Source organism: Cydia strobilella, chromosome 7, assembly GCF_947568885.1.
Source record: "Cydia strobilella chromosome 7, ilCydStro3.1, whole genome shotgun sequence".
NCBI classification, from domain to species: domain Eukaryota; kingdom Metazoa; phylum Arthropoda; class Insecta; order Lepidoptera; family Tortricidae; genus Cydia; species Cydia strobilella.
Genome location: NC_086047.1, coordinates 15130162 through 15146592, shown reverse-complemented (window position 1 = coordinate 15146592; position 16431 = coordinate 15130162). Strand labels below are relative to the sequence as shown.

The 16431-nt window shown below is 37.9% G+C and overlaps 1 non-coding gene across 1 annotated transcript; it reads left to right on the top strand.

The window, feature by feature from the left end:
* Nucleotides 1-16358: 16358 nt before the first annotated feature.
* On the top strand, nucleotides 16359-16431 carry Trnak-cuu (transfer RNA lysine (anticodon CUU)). Its single transcript has one exon. It is a non-coding gene; the product is annotated as a tRNA-Lys (tRNA).

Below are 16431 nucleotides of genomic sequence, written 5' to 3'. Positions count from 1 at the left end.
ATTGTGCTATGTGTTATACTCTAACAGTTAGAGAGTCACAGCGTGCTTTGTATGCTAAAGATGCCGTAGTTTTTGAAAAATCATAGCACATTTTTTATATCACTACAAATATCAATAGCAATCTTGAGACCTTTCTATAGTAACCTTACTAAAACAACTTTCGCTCGATAGAAAAAAATCATGACCATAGGTCTAAAACGCACCATTAAAAATGTGTAGGTACCTATTTTAGCACAAAAGCTACAAATATGAAAATTGCTTCTAACACTGCGCAATTTTATTTTTGTTCGAACTCATCTTTTTTTTTTCTTTATAAAACTAACTAAAAATAACAATTTAAAAAGATGATAGCCAGCCGCGATCCCAGGCACGCACTGCCGTCTCGCTCACGCTCACGCTCAGTGAGTGAGAGGAAAACCTGACTCGCAACGCTTTTGTTACAAAACGGGACTTGGGCAATTCGGCACCTTTTAGACTACACTTTTCTCTTTCTTCAACTTGAATTTGACCTTACAATTGGTGTCAACCCGATAAGCTTTTTTTCTAATAAAAGTGAAATAACCTACAACAAATCGTTTCAATCTCGTTTTGAAACAATGTAAATTCAATGGCAAGTACAAATCAAGCCAGACAGACAAAAATTTAGTTGTAAGAAGTTAGATCCCTTTACACGAACAAGAAGAAGAATCAAGCCTAGGTTCCTAGTATAGAAAACGTTTCATTTATTTATTTATTTTAAACTTTATTGCACAGTAAGAATATACAGTGACAAAAGGTGGACTTAATGCTACACGGCATTCTCTACCAGTCAACCTTTAGGCCAAACAGAGAAACGGTGCGGGGCATGTAAAGAACACTAAAACTAAATGCTTTAATAGACACAAATATAAGGAAATGTTTTAGTTTTAAATTAACATGGCATCTCTTTTACTTTGAATTAGTTAAAATACTCATACCTACCTAAATTACTGTGCTTCATAGATAAATAATTATTATCTTGGCCATAAGATAAACTACCAGTCAAATTTCTTATTGAGTGATTATGAAGACGAAAATTTGCCCTATGAACTAAAACGCGACTAAACATGCATAATAAAGCAATTATTTGAATTTTTATCATCATAACTTGTTTGTGTTTATTGATAGTTTATTGTCAAAATTTGTTGTTTTTAGAGTTAACTAAAAACTCCTAGTTCATAACTTGTTCGCCAGTTTAATTAAAGTCAATCTTCTGCATTTAATATTTCCTGTACCTAGGTCTCCGATGCTCGTAACTTCCCTTCTATTTGAGTTTGATAACAACTCCGTAGATAGCGGACAAACTTCACAACGTTTTAACTCGCGCAATTTCAAGATAAATACTCTGAGCATATTTTAACTGGAGATGCTGTTTTCGGACCGTGACAGTAACTAACAAAAGGAGTTGCTATTATAATAGAGTCGTTATCTATTTTATGGCTCATCTATACGATGGCATAGCGCTGGACCAGCAAGATGGCCATGCAATTGGGGCGGGGGGGGGATAAGCCGTCAATATACCGTTGAATGTCGTTAACACTTCATGCGGAAACCTGTATACATTATACATCTGCGACGGAATGCAATAAAGAAATTGGAATAAATTCAATTAAGTGCGAGACCGAGCATACCACCATTACCACCAATGCACAACTTTTTAAATGATTATTTTCATAAAATATGTACCTGGAATTAACATAATCGAATTCGTTACAGACCAATATTAGACACGATTTCAAAGCATAGTGAAATAAAAACTAAAATGCGACTGGAAATTTGCATAAAATAATTTCGAATGCTTCCAAACAGACGCGCTGAAATCCCACGATGCGCTTACAAATTGATTTATTATTAAAATCAGAAAGGGGCTTGCTTTTATTTTTTTCTGTGCGATTAATTAAACCAACTGGATTATAGACAGACAGATTAACGACAGCCGGATTATTGATGAGGCAGCATAATTCTCGGCTAACCTCTGTACGTACCTAGCTACAGTCAGCTGCAATAATATCGGATAAAGCAGGGGTTTCCAAACTTTTTGATACTAGGGCCACGACTTCTCTGGCCTCCGCGGGCCGAACTGCGTGGAAGAAAATGGTTCTTTAACACATTTACTACCAGCGACCCGGCGCGGCGGATTCTCGTAGACTTTTCGCTTTCGGTTTTCCTGTGTTATCGGTTACGCTCGTAGCACGTAGCTCGTGATGGCACTGAATTTGTTACAAATGGGTTCCCCTCATCTGGCAGAATATTATTTGTCAGAAATACACTTCGCACAACACGTATCGCAGAAAACTTTTAGTCGAATGATACTTTCGCATAAATATATACTTGCCATAATTGCCATTTCGCATAATATTCATTTGGCAGAATTTTCTAAGTTCAAAAAGAAATTCTGCAAAGTAATATTATGCGAAAGGTAATTTTACCAAACGACATTTCTGCCAAATAACATCATGCGATACATAAATCAGTCAAAAACCTTTCTGCAACACAACAGGGAACCGTTAAAAATGCTGCTGATTTTTTGATGCAAATGATTCTTTACGATATTGACCGCCTAACTATGTATATTTACAAGATATAATGCAGTCATTATATCTACCACATACCTAGTATACCTACTAAACAACAGAGAGACATGCATAAACATAACAAAACTATAAACGCTCTAAGTTTTGGCTTCTTGGCTACGAAACCCAACTCTAGAACTACAAAATCCAAATCTATTTGTTCGCTAGACCGAACTCTTTAGATTAGTGCATCGGCCTTGCGGAAATTGGGAATTTCTCTTTGCCTTCAGTATTGAATCCGGGCAATTTGGAAATACGGTCTCGCTTTATCGACAGGTACAGGCTACGTCAGAGCCCTTACCATGAGTCACTGACAGTGTCAAAACTGACATATACGCTAACGCACTAACAAAGATAGATATAACTCCGTAATAGATGGATACAGTCTAAGGAAAAAACGTGCCTCGAAAATCACGAAAATTTGATTCTCGATCAGATGGCGCCACTAGTTTTGGCCTACTCTCGTATAGAGGGCATTGACTGTTTCGTTTGTTATTTATAATTTTAACGCATACCAGTGAAAGAACATGGGTCAAAATCATATAAAAATAATTAATGCAAATAAAAAAAACATTTATCCATATTTAAATACATTTTAACGTATTTTTATAAATCTTAATTTTTAGTTTTAAAGTATGTCGATAGATGGCAGTGAATTTAAAGTGGTTACAAAATTTACTATGACAGTACCGCTCTATCTTATTATATCCTCATTGGCACTAATAAGCTGGTACGAGCGTGATCGAGATGCATAGAAAGTAAGTTAGGTACGTTCTCGATAGCGTTCATGTGAGTGCCCAACTGGTGGTAGCCACACAGGTTACGCTTGCAGCTTCCTTTGTCATAAAAAATTATATTTATAAATATCATCGACATTCCAATTTATTTCTTCTAATTTAACAAGTTTTGATTTTTAATAATTATCTGTATAAATTTGCATTGTACGATGAGGAGAGTACTTACAATTACACAGTAAATAAGAATTAGTATAAATAGCCATGCTCTTAAATTATGATAATGATAAATAGGGTACCTATCTCATATTGACCTAACAGGTAACGTTTTCAGGTGTACATTGCTATCTTATGATAAAACAACAACGCAGTAGAAATATGGCTCACGTAACCCATAATAGAACTGTTAAGAGTTCTAATACACTTATAATAAAATCATAAGCTCAGTGGGACGCTAATGGAGTATAGAGTCCATAAAAGTTTATTCACAAAACTAGTAGTTAACCAGTAGTTGCTCAAGTTTTAAGACCCTGAAAAAATAACTTTATGCCACTGAATTACAGTATAATTTTATGTTATCACATAACACATTAGTTCTAAATGTACTACTTTTTTGCGTGTTAAAATGCTCTTCTGATGCAATAATACCCTCTTAGAAGCTCATAAAGTACGGTTTATGTTTTGTTTTATGAGTTATGACTCGCGCACAAAGACATGTGTTATTTCACACGTGAAAGTACGTTGTATGTTGACTAATAAAATCATAGTGTATTTTAAGCACTTTTTTTCAAAAATAAGATACAACGATTAATACGAACTGAATCACCTATCTGTATACAAAATTATTAGAGAGGACACTAATAAGCGCTGCACGTACAAAGACTCGTAGGTATGTTATACTTAGTCAATTTTTTTACGACTGGATGGATTTCAGGTTGGTTCGCTAGTATCTTATTAATAATGTCAGCTAAGCTAAACCCTGTGTCCGCCTGAATAGCGGCAAGTAACACTTTATGATATTACGCACAATGTCCTTATCAATACGATACATTCACAAACCAACGGTCAGATCAAATTTAAGCTTCAGGTATTTTACAAAATATTTAAATAGGTAAGTGGTTATCCATAGCTTGAGCATGTTTACTTTTTAGGTAACTGTAGGTACCTATGTTTTTCGTATATTCGGATGTAGTCGGCTTACTTAATGCACACAACTCTGACAATTAACGAATGACATTTACCAAAAACAAATCTTATTTCGTGACGTTCTCGGGCGAGGAACTATACTGCTTCCATATTACTCTTTAACAGTTTTAAATAGCCTTCCTGACAAAAGTTTTTTTTACTTAGGTACCGTAAGTTAAAATATCCGCCAGCTAAAATATAAGTTTTGCCTGGTTCAGTTCAGACTTCGCTAGTGTCTGACAATTTCAAACTTGCTTTGTTATAATTAAAAGCGGATAGTTATTCCTGACCAGCAAAATTCCAATTTTTATGAAAAAAGTTCTACATCAGGCGTCAAACTTTTTTAATCAAAACTCGAATTTATGGTGTGGTCCTTTCGTGTTTCGTTAACTTTGTGATCGGCAGGTGTGTTATGGCATGTTCCTATACATTATGCATTTAATACCTGTGTTTACTTAGCTTCACCGCGTATATTTGTATATGTGCTTCAAATCTAATATATGATAACATATTTCACTACATAGTGAATTAAAACTATGAAAACGGATTATATCGCGTATATTGAATCTGTTTTCATAGTTTTATTTTATGAGTAACTATCGCGGTAACCGAAGACAATATTACATAGTGAATTGTTCTATATGATGCTTTTAACCTAAAATATTGGCATGAAAGCCTGCAAACTAGTATAGCAAAACACGGCCGGCCGCTAGTCATGAGTGCATTGTGATCCGATATTGCCTCGAGCCAATCAGATAGCCGCAGCTTGGGACGCCATTCTTGACTGCACATAATAACATAAAGTAGGTACCATAAGGTAGGTAAATAGTATCAAAAATGTTTTTTTTTTCGAGGTTTTTTTGTGTAATTCTAAATGTTGTATTTTTGATACAAGCTGTTATCACCGACTATTTTCATAATATTATATTGTCACTAGTCTTTCATAACCATGCAAAATTTTAATCAGCCAAAGGAGACTAACGTAACCGAAAAATGAATTGCAAGTTTTTTGGTGACGCCAATACACTACAGTAGGTAATGAACTATTTACCTACTGTAGTGTATTGGCGTCTCGGGCGCTTACGTCATAGTGATGTCACTGACAGTTAGGAGTCAGTCGATGACAGACCGCGAGCAGAGCAGTCGTGTCACGTGATGTTTGTGTTGGCGAGCCGTTTGAAATACATTACATCGTATGATTTACTGCGGTAAATACAGTACATTACACCTACGAACATTGCAAATAAAAGCTTGTAAAAAGTATCGGTGTCGTGCATTTGCTTGATCTTATAACGCTGGTGCGCTATTTGCTATTTGTACAACCATTAAAAAGCTAATACTTTTATTGAATTGTTTAGTGTTGTATTGGATTTTTTGTTTCCAAATATCGACAGCCATAACATATTGCGCTTCTCAAATTGCCTAATGGTACCGAACCATTACTGAAGCACCAGGACTTAAAACCATGAAACCTTTATCTTATTTTAAATAGAAAAGCTTGCAATAAAAAATTGATAAGAAATAAAATCAGTTGTTTTCAGTAAAAAAAATTGCAAAATGTAAACTTACCTAATTTTTTACAAATTAAGCTTTGTGTTATTTTCTTATTATTAATACTCTTATTATATTAATAAGACAAGACAATTATTTACAAGATAAATTAAAAACATTAAAAACCTAAAGTTGCATGGGGCATCGTCCCCAGCACGAAATAATTGTAAATGTAATACGTGAGTGAAACCACAAAATTAGCTAAGTTAGTAAGAGAAATAAATGTTTTAGAATCTTGGATCATTTCTTTGTATCTAAAAACTTTGATGTCCAACAAAGTAGATCGACGATCTTGTCAAGATTGCGGGGAACCGCAGCTCCAGGATGATCAGTTTTTGTGGACAAATAGGTCACCCTTTGGGCGGACCTTTGCCCAGAAATGGATCTTGCAAAAGTGGTAGGATGATTACTGAGTATGGTAATGATTTATTTTACTGATTTGACGAATTGAATTTTGAATTTGATTTGTTTTTATTCTGTATTTCATTAGAATACCTGCGCAAGGCGCTTTAGTCTGTAGTTAAGTCACTGTATAACCGAAGGAGCAGTCGTATAATTATGTTAATTCATCCCATTATCTACGCCCACTCAGCAATCGGGTCGATCCTCTATTAAAACCTTGATTGGAAGCTGCAATTTGGGTAATGTATGTAAAAGTATGTTCAGATCAGAATTTCCTAGCCGAAATAGATAAAATAGCACCTTTTATCCTTTCAAGTACAAAAGAATAAATAAGATCTTCTTTTTGGTTCTTTGCTTGCCAATAGATACTCGCTTCGTTTACAAAAAATACGAACTTATTTCACTAGGGCTGTGCCAATCAGGAAAGTAACTGTGGGACCGTTAGAATTCATCATCCTCGCTCGGGTCTATAAGCCGAGCCCCGTTCAAGAGCAAGTCCCGAAAAATGCTGTACAATTTATAGGTGAACAAAACCCCTCGATGTTGCACCTGATCCGGGCACTTGACAGCTGTTAATCGGTGAAGAATGCGGGACAGTAAAAGGTCTGAAAGATCAATTGAAGGTGTGCAATTTATGGAGCTTAGAGATTATTTATACCTGGTTATACGTTATATTAACATCTTTTGTATGTATGTTTGGGGGGGGCGAAGTTACAAAACGAGACGTGCACAGTTGAGTTTTGTAGGTAATTATAGGCTCGAGAATTTTAAGACCTAGTTATGTACCGTTATAATCAATTTTTTTTGTGAATTTTTCTGGTAACAAATTATGTCTTACTCTTAATAGATTAAATAACAGAAAAATCCACAAACAAAATTGATCCGGCTCGAAGGACCTAAAATGAAGTGGATTGTGTATATATAGCGAATTATATTGAATCAAACACATATTTTTTCCCGCTGGTTTTTTATTAAGTATAAAATAACGTGCTTTTAGTACAAGATTAAATCGAAAAAGTGACACTATTTTTACATGTCATTGTTTAAAATCTAGCGCATATATACCGAACAGATTTTATTGATAGTTTTAGGTATGTATTTAATTGCTGCTGTCTTAGAAATTAATATTGTGTGCAACGGTACATAAGTAGATCTTAAAATTCCCGGGCCTGTTTTTACAAGTTGCACGAAATACTATCACACTATCACCTATATTTACCTAATTGCAACGAGGTGAGGGAAACGATGTATAAATTTAAGTATTTCATTGGCGTCACGTCCTAACGAGTGTTCAAAAGTACAAAATTGTATGGTGATAGCTGATTAGATTAGCTATTCACCGCACGTATAATTTGGGTTTTAATGGCTGTTTCCATTATTCAACAGGCTTTATTGGCGAAATAAAAAGGGTCAGTATATTATGATTTATTACATGTTTTACGTGCGTTTCATTTATTTAAAATTAACCGCCTATATATAAGTACATATTTTTGCGTTAAGTAAAGAAAATAATGACTTTAGGCAAAGTCGAAAGATTTAACCCAGTCTTTCTTTTAAAACAGCCCCTGAATGTGCAAGTTTCTTAATGTATACAATTTTTCTTTTCATATAATAATTATTTTACCTTGCAATTTTTATTTATTCATTTAAAGTTTCAAACACATAGATTATTATTAAACTAACACATGCGAAATTTGTAGTCGGAAAAAATATTGCGCTTAATTTAGCAAAAACTTAAAATTGAGTTGAGTCTAAATTTTGAAACCTAGTTAGCTGTCAGTTGTCAAATAACTAATGGCGCTGCAGTCGAATGCACAGCCACCATAAAAGTGCGGCCTCATAACCAGAGATCGGCGGGGGTGAGCTATTTATCTTACAATTTGACATGCCTTACGTCATATTATAAGGCAAATAGCTCACCCCGCCGACCTCTGCTCATAACAGTCATACATAACCCTATCTGAAATAAATATACTCTAGATTCAGTCCATAAGCCGCAGCGTCTCCCATTAACCAAACACGATATATTCAGCTTCGAGCGGCACTTAGCTCCGTTTCTCATTTACTCCCGGTGCTCCCGCAGTATACGAGCCGGTCGTCATTTGCACCGAGCAGGGGCCACATGTGGGCTGACAACGTAAATACACAAAAATAACAAGGTTTAAGCTCTTGCTTGTATGTGATTGCACAGAATAAAAAACAATTTGAAAGCAACTGGAGTAATAATAAAAAATATTGGGGCGTAGGGATGTGACGACCTCATCTTCGCTAGTTTTTCTAGTGCAATCAGTCAACTCAGGACAGGCGTGTGGCGAGCTGTTGGGGTGTGGCGAGCCTTAGCTCACACCGGTGTTGCCCCTGAGCTATCTTAGACGTCGCTTTTTGCGGGTGCCCATCTTGTGGGGCGTAGGTATCACCGTTTGCAGGACATAAAATTGCATAGATAGTTGCATCCCATTTTATTGGGCAGGCGTCCCGTCTTATCCCATAGCTCTAATTTAGTTCATCGCTTTCACCCAATAGCCTAGCTAGTTCATTTAAGATTCCATCAACACTCAATAGTCCTTCGCTACACACTAACACGAGCAAGGGTAGCATCTGCTTGGTGTACCCCTATAATGTCATAAAAGTGTCAAAAGGGCTTCTAAATGGCGTTATATTAAGGGGTTCTACATGTACGCGCACGCCTTCCAAATGTCCGGAACACCATATTGTTCCGGTATCGGTAAATGTAGGTGGATCTCGCTAAGCGCCTCCCTAAGGCGCGTATGAAGGATATGGTAGATATATTCTCTGTCATCGTGTAAGTCTTGATATAATGATAGCAGTATAAACGCTTCTTCGTCAACGAAGCCTCAGGTGGCGCCTAGTCATCTTTTCAATCATTCTACAATTTAACTTACTTCATTTTAACGACTATATGTCAAAAATATAATTGTACTGCACCATTTCATTATCTTTATTATATATACGTTTTCGTAAAATGATTTAACCCACGACTTCAACACGAGTACGTGGTCGAGATAAAAACCACCAAGTGAATTGTCCAATTTTCCATCCCCGAATTACAAATTCTTAACAAGTCTGACTGAACTGTACTTATAATTAGTAACTTGAACTTTATACTTCACGACTTAAAGTTGTTTCTCTGGCTTCACAATTAAGTAAGATATCAGGATAAGGAAGTAAAGAATGTGCACAGTGTTATGACTGATATGTGCCCTGTCTGAGTGCAAATTACTGATTACAGTTTGAGGACGGATGCAGCTTGAATCCCGAATAATTAGACCGAATGAAAACAATTGATTCGAACTTTTAAATTTTTTGGAATTTTTTTGTTTGATTCAAATCGAATGCAATAATGCTACTTTTATATGGTTCACAAATTCGAACTAAAACAAGTGTACCTATCTACAGTTGCCATCAGATATATAGGAGCGGCCAAAGTGCTCACAAATATCTGATGAACACGCCTCTGTTGTCAAGGCGTTAGAGTGCGTGTTCAGATATTTTTGAGCACCTTGGCCGCTCCGATATATATCTGGTGGCGACTGTACCTATTTTAAATTAGGTTTGAGGTTGTTTTAGAATAGGAAAAAAATACTGACATATCCGATTTCAAACGCATGTTGTTATTGTACTACAGCGTACGTATGATTATGTTTTTTTTTTTATGTGATAGTCAGCAAACGGGCAGACGAGCCGATCTCAAAAGTTCTTAAAATACCTAGTTCAGTTTATCGTATGTAAGGAGGCAGGTAGGGAGAGCTTCAGTCAGTATTTAATTATTGATGCAAGCTTATGTTACTTGTTCGATATCAATTGTCTTCAACCAATAATAACTACTCATGGCTATAATAATGTCGTAAATTTTGGAAATTTGATCTAGATATTTACTTCGCCCTTGCTTTTTATTAGCGTTACCTTAGCGTCACCGTAAATCAAATATATGTATAGAAAAACACAATATGTTAAAGTTATATTTAATGCCCCAACCCTTTGTTACGGGTTGACAAGGGAATATAAAAATAAAGGTCACAAGATAGCTACTAACTATGTTTAATGCGATAACTAATCCTACTTATATAACTAACTATTCTAAGTGTTGGACGCCAGGTGAGTTTTCGTCTGGTGATCGACGAGGTACTCAGCCGCACCAGTGCCAATGTATAGGCTAGCTCAGTCGTTTGATTATACTTTTTATAGCCGTACACCAAAAGGGCATGACCATACGCTATAACAAAATACAACTTACATTATTTCTCGCTACAAGGAAGAATCAACAACGTCAACGGCTAATTACACAAAGCTAGGATTTCCTTATTATTAAAACTTACCCCTTTGGTGTAGTTGAGACGGCACTCACAAAACAAACAAAATAAATTTTCACTTCCACTGGTATGATATGTCTAGATTCATATTCCAAATTATTTCTATAATTAATCTCAAATCACAGCACCAGTGGAGGAAGAATGTCTATATGACTTGCCGTTGCAAGTCCCAGTGATGGCTTCTACATTTTGTCGACCTGACCGCAAACTTGATTTTAAATTACAAATTCCAAAGCTGAGCACGAACGACAAAACATACAAAAAACATACAAAAAGCTCACCCGTTCCGGGGATCGAACGTCGGCCCTTCAACTTACTAGTCCAGCCTGCGCGCCACTAGACCATCATGAGTCATGGCTAACCGTCGTAAATAGGTGACCAGTTACAGCTCCTATGAACCACTGTACCTTATTGCACAGGCAGAAGGTCTATTGTCGATTAACGCGATTAATATTAAGCTGGCTTAGCAACAACATAACATGCCCCGTCCCTCATAAAAAAATAAATAAAAGAATTTTTTTTTTTTTATAGTAGGGCTTTAGATCCTTAATGTGCCACACTCCAATATTTTTCCCGTGAGCATTATTTAATCTGAATACAATATCTGACAATTTTTCCACTACGACAGCCCTCTCAAATTTAGGAGCCAACTTAGCCATAAATTTATTACCTGCATTAGACAAATATTTGGTTCTTCTCCAGACTATATCACCCACCTCAAAGGTCGCCAGCCTTGTTTTCTGGTTATAACGATAACTGCTTTTAAGGTGCGCATTTTTTATTTTATCCTGCACCTCTCTGAATATAGCACTCCTTGCTTCCAGACTATCGAGATAGGGTCCCGTGTCTATAGCAACACTATCAGTCGGAATAACTTTTGGATACGCTGGTGACAAGGGTGCCAAATTCGAGACCGTAGTTTCCCTACCAAAAAATAAGTAAGATGGAGTTCGCCCCGTAGTTTCATGAACAGCCGTTCTTATTGCATGACCTATCTCATTTATGTTGCTGTCCCATTCATTATGCTTTTTAGATGTTATGTACAATGAAATCATTGTTCCTACAACGCGATTTACCCTCTCGGTTGGGTTACTCTGCGGATGATAGTGCGGGGTGTATCTAATATCCACACCGTATTTAGAAGCCAAGTCCTTAAACAAATGTGACTCGAACTGTTTCCCATTATCACAAACAATTACTTTTGGCGCACCGAATAATAAGAATTGTTTTTCCAATGTCTCACACATTTTATCCGCCTTACCCGTACGCAAAGGAAATAAAATTGTGAACTTACTGAACAAGCAGGTTAGTACTAACAACATGGTGTTACACTTCTTGCTCTTTGGAAAGGGACCCATGAAATCCATAGCTATCACTTGCCACGGCCACTTTACTTCCCTGTGTTGTCCCATATGTCCTAAAGGTAACGTTTGTGAGACTTTACGACTGGCACAACATTCACACGCCTTTACGTACTGTTTCACGTCTCGCAGCATGTCGTGCCAAAAAAATTTCTGTTTGATCCTGAATAAGGTTTTCCTTATGCCTAAGTGACCGGACGTGGGAATGTCGTGACATTCCTGAAGAACTTTTTTCCGCAACGGCTCTGGTACAAAGAGCTTCCACATGTCCTCCTCATTTGGAAATTCTTTCATGGGTACTTTTTTAAACAACAGTCCATCGCTAACCATCCAACTAGAATTGCAGTCCTCACTGGCTACCTTTGCAACCTTATTCTTGTACCATGGGTCCTTGTGACTGTCCAAAATTTCTATAACTTCAATATCACACTCTACTTGCGGTACCCCTCGAGATAAAGCATCAGGAACAATGTGGCATTTCCCCGGTCTATGTATTATGTCGAAATTGAATTGCTGTAGCTTCATAGCCCAGCGTGCTAATCTGCCATGTGGGTCCTTTATCTTATGAAGCCAGAGTAGTGCGCTATGATCCGTCACTACTGTAAAATGAGTCCCATCAATGTAAGGTCTAAATTTTTCAATTGCAAAGACGACACTGAGCAGTTCCCTTTCTGAAGCCGAATATTTTACCTATGTTTCATTAAGTTTCCGACTTAAATAAGCTACTGGCTTGTCAACTTCGGCCACTCTCTGACAAAGCACAGCTCCGATGCCCGTACCGGAAGCATCACACTGAATGACGAACGGCTTCGTATAGTCGGGACACGTCATCACCGGTGTCGAAGTTAACAAGGTCTTTAGACTTAACCAGGCTGTTTCAGCTTCCTCAGTCCAGACCAACTTCTTCTTCTTTCTCTTAGTTAAATTGTGAAGTGGAGCCGCCACCATTGCAAAGTCCTTGACAAAGCGCCTGTACCAACTTGCAAGCCCTATAAACCTCTTCAATTCCGTAAACGTTTTGGGTCTAGCAAAGTTCAATATTGCCTCCACCTTTTCCGGATCTGTTCTAAGACCATCCTTGTCTACGATGTATCCAAGGTATCTTAGATTAGGTCTAGCGAATTTACACTTGGCCACATTAATTGTTAAGTTAGCCTTCTTCAAAACCATCATAACTTTCCTTAACAGGCGTAAGTGCTCATCGAAGGTCGCCGAACATATAACAATGTCATCTAGATATGCCCAGACCTTGCCTTCCTCAGCATGAAACAGAATGTCCATAAGTCTCTGCTGAGTCTGAGACGCGTTCACTAACCCAAACGGCATCACCTTAAAATGAAACAAACCTCTGCCCGGAACGGCAAAGGCCGTTTTCTCTTTGCTGCCCTCCTCTAGCTGGATTTGCCAAAAGGCAGATTTTAAATCGATAGTACTTAAGAACTTGCCATCACGTAGACTATCTAGTATGTTGGCTACCCTAGGTAGAGGGTACGTATCTCGTTTCGTAACCTTATCTAGCTGTCTGCTATCCAAGCATAGTCTGTTTTCGCCGTTAGGCTTTTTAACTATCAGCACGGGCGAGCACCAAGAGCTGTAAGATGGTTCTACTACGTCTTTTGCTAGCATGTCATCCAATTCCTTTTCAATGGCTTGTTTTACTATTGGCGAGAAATTGTATTGCTTTTGATGTATGGGTTTACTGTCACCAGTGTCTATACTATGTTTTAGGATGTCCGTTCTCCCTAACCCATTTACGACCGTGCTTTTCATTTCTTCTATTAACTCTTCCAAACTTGCTAGCTGACTGGAAGTGAGATTATCTCTATCAATGATTACAGGCGCGTTCGTTATGTTCATCGCCGCTAGTTCCACCTTATTATGTTCCCCTTTTCCTCTAAACTTCAATCCAATGCCGAACTCATCAAAGAAGTCTTGGCCTAAGACAAAGTTCTGCTTTAAGGCTGGCATGACCATGACCGGCACTACCTTAAATTGATCGTCGAAGTTTATGGGTACATCAAAAATCTCCGTAATCTGGTGTGCCGCTCCGTCGGCTACTGACATCTCAATCGGATCCCTCTTAAAGGCCTTTAACCCTAGTCTCGTAAGAGTCTCTGCAAAACGTGCATTAACAACCGTGCGACATGCCCCACCATCGAGCAACCCCACGCAATCATAACCTAAAATACTTAATTCTACATACTTTCTATTATCATTCATTTTTGTAACTACTAATGGGCATAAATCCCCATCTTTATGGGCGAAAAACTTCTTTATTGTCTCCAACCACGTTTGCCACTCTAAAGTTTCACGTCCGAGGGAGAAATTCAGTTGGCAAGACTCGAACTTCTCCCTTGCTCTTTTCCCTGACCCTGACAACAACACTCCTTTGTCGTTGTTCCGAACTTCCCACACCTGTAGCAGAATAGTCTCTGTTTCGGTATTGTACACTGCCTGAACACATGGCCACCTTCCCGACAGTTCCAGCACCTTTTTACTGTCTGAACTGGTCCCTGGTCTTGTGTCGTCTTAACCTCCGCAATCTCGCCTACCCGCTTATCGCCCTCTGCACTATTTGCCATACCTCTATACGCTAGATCTGGCTCCAAAACGTTGACCGTCACTTTAGGTTGTTGGAAACTTTCACAATTAATCTTTGTTCGTTCTACAATTCTCAGTACGTTCATCATATCGGACACAGAATCAAAGATATCCCTACAGATGGCGCGCTGGTAATAAGGTGATAAATTTTTCTGAATGATTAATACCTTTTCACCCTCTGAAACCCTGTTAGGCAATCGATTGAACATATTCTGCATCACAGAAATATATATTAGCACAGACTCATTACTGCCTTGCGTCCTGGCCCTTATCTCCGCTAATAGCTCCTCCTGATAATACGGTCTCTGGAATGCACGTTTCAGGAGAATGACCAGCTCATCCCAACTACTCGCGTACTCCTTATTGGCCCTGAACCAGACTAATGCATCCCCTTCAAAAAAATCAATCGCGTAACGCCATAGGTCTAAAACAGTTGCATTTCTAGCCTCTTTCAATTCACCAACTCGTTCCAAGAAGGCGTCCACACTCATTTTATTTCCCCCCGTGAATTTAAGACCCCATTGATGAACCGGCACTAACTTCCGTTTAGGTAAGATGTCATCCTCAGCAATGGTCGAGTGACGCACTAACCTGGGCCTACTATCCCTATCCAAAACCTCCCTACGCTCACACTCCACCTTACTCGTAGAGACGCCCCCTATCCCCTTAGGAACACTAGCCTGACCCTCCAATTTCTGTATAACTAAATGGCCTAATTCCCCTAAAGTGTTGTGTAAAATTTCCTTATCATCTACTGTCAAGTCTTCTCCCTCGACAATGTCATCCTGCCCTTCCAGCTTATCTACCAAAACCTGGCACTGTTGTAATAAGCCCTCCTTACGAATCCCCTCATCTTCGGTTGCCTGATTCACTAAAAGTAACCTGTTTTGAACATGATACAGCCTGGAGATTAACCGTTTAAACAAAGTCCTATCTGGCTTGCTTGTCAACTCTGCAATGTAATCTGACAGAACCCGCAGTTTCGCCGAGCATATTTCAAGGTCATATTCTACAGAAACTGATTTCGGTGCCTTAATTTCTAACCCTGAATCCTTGTCCAGCTCTGATCGCAACAGTTCAGTCAACAGCCTTTTCATAACCGGAGCTGTCGCTGCCTTTAAAACAACCCCCCGGCACGCAAGCTCATACTCTAATTCATCCTTCAACAAAAAATTAGGATCCATGCTTAACACTATTTACGCGTAGCTATAACCAATGAATATAAAATAAAAAAAACGCAAAAACAATTTTAAACAAACAATTAAATTAAGACTTAACAAAAATACGTCTTGCCTGTTTAGAATTTACAACAATTACCCAAGATAACTAAAACAATTTAAAACAAAAATAAAACCAAGATTTTTATAACACAACTTAGAAACAAAAATAAAACAAAAATATTATACGCATCTTAATATAAACAAAATAACTTAATCATAACCTTAAAAACTTAAAATTAACCATTTATCAGCAAAAAAAAAAACATTACATGCAAAGATTACGCTGCAAGAATTGCAAAATTCACCTCAACGACCTTTGACCTGTGACGACCGCTTGCCAACCAACCGTTTTTATTTTATTTTTTACGTTGGGCGCTAATTTGCCCGGCTAGCTCAGTCGGTAGAGCATGAGACTCTTAATCTCAGGGTCGTGGGTTCGGGCCCCACGTTGGGCG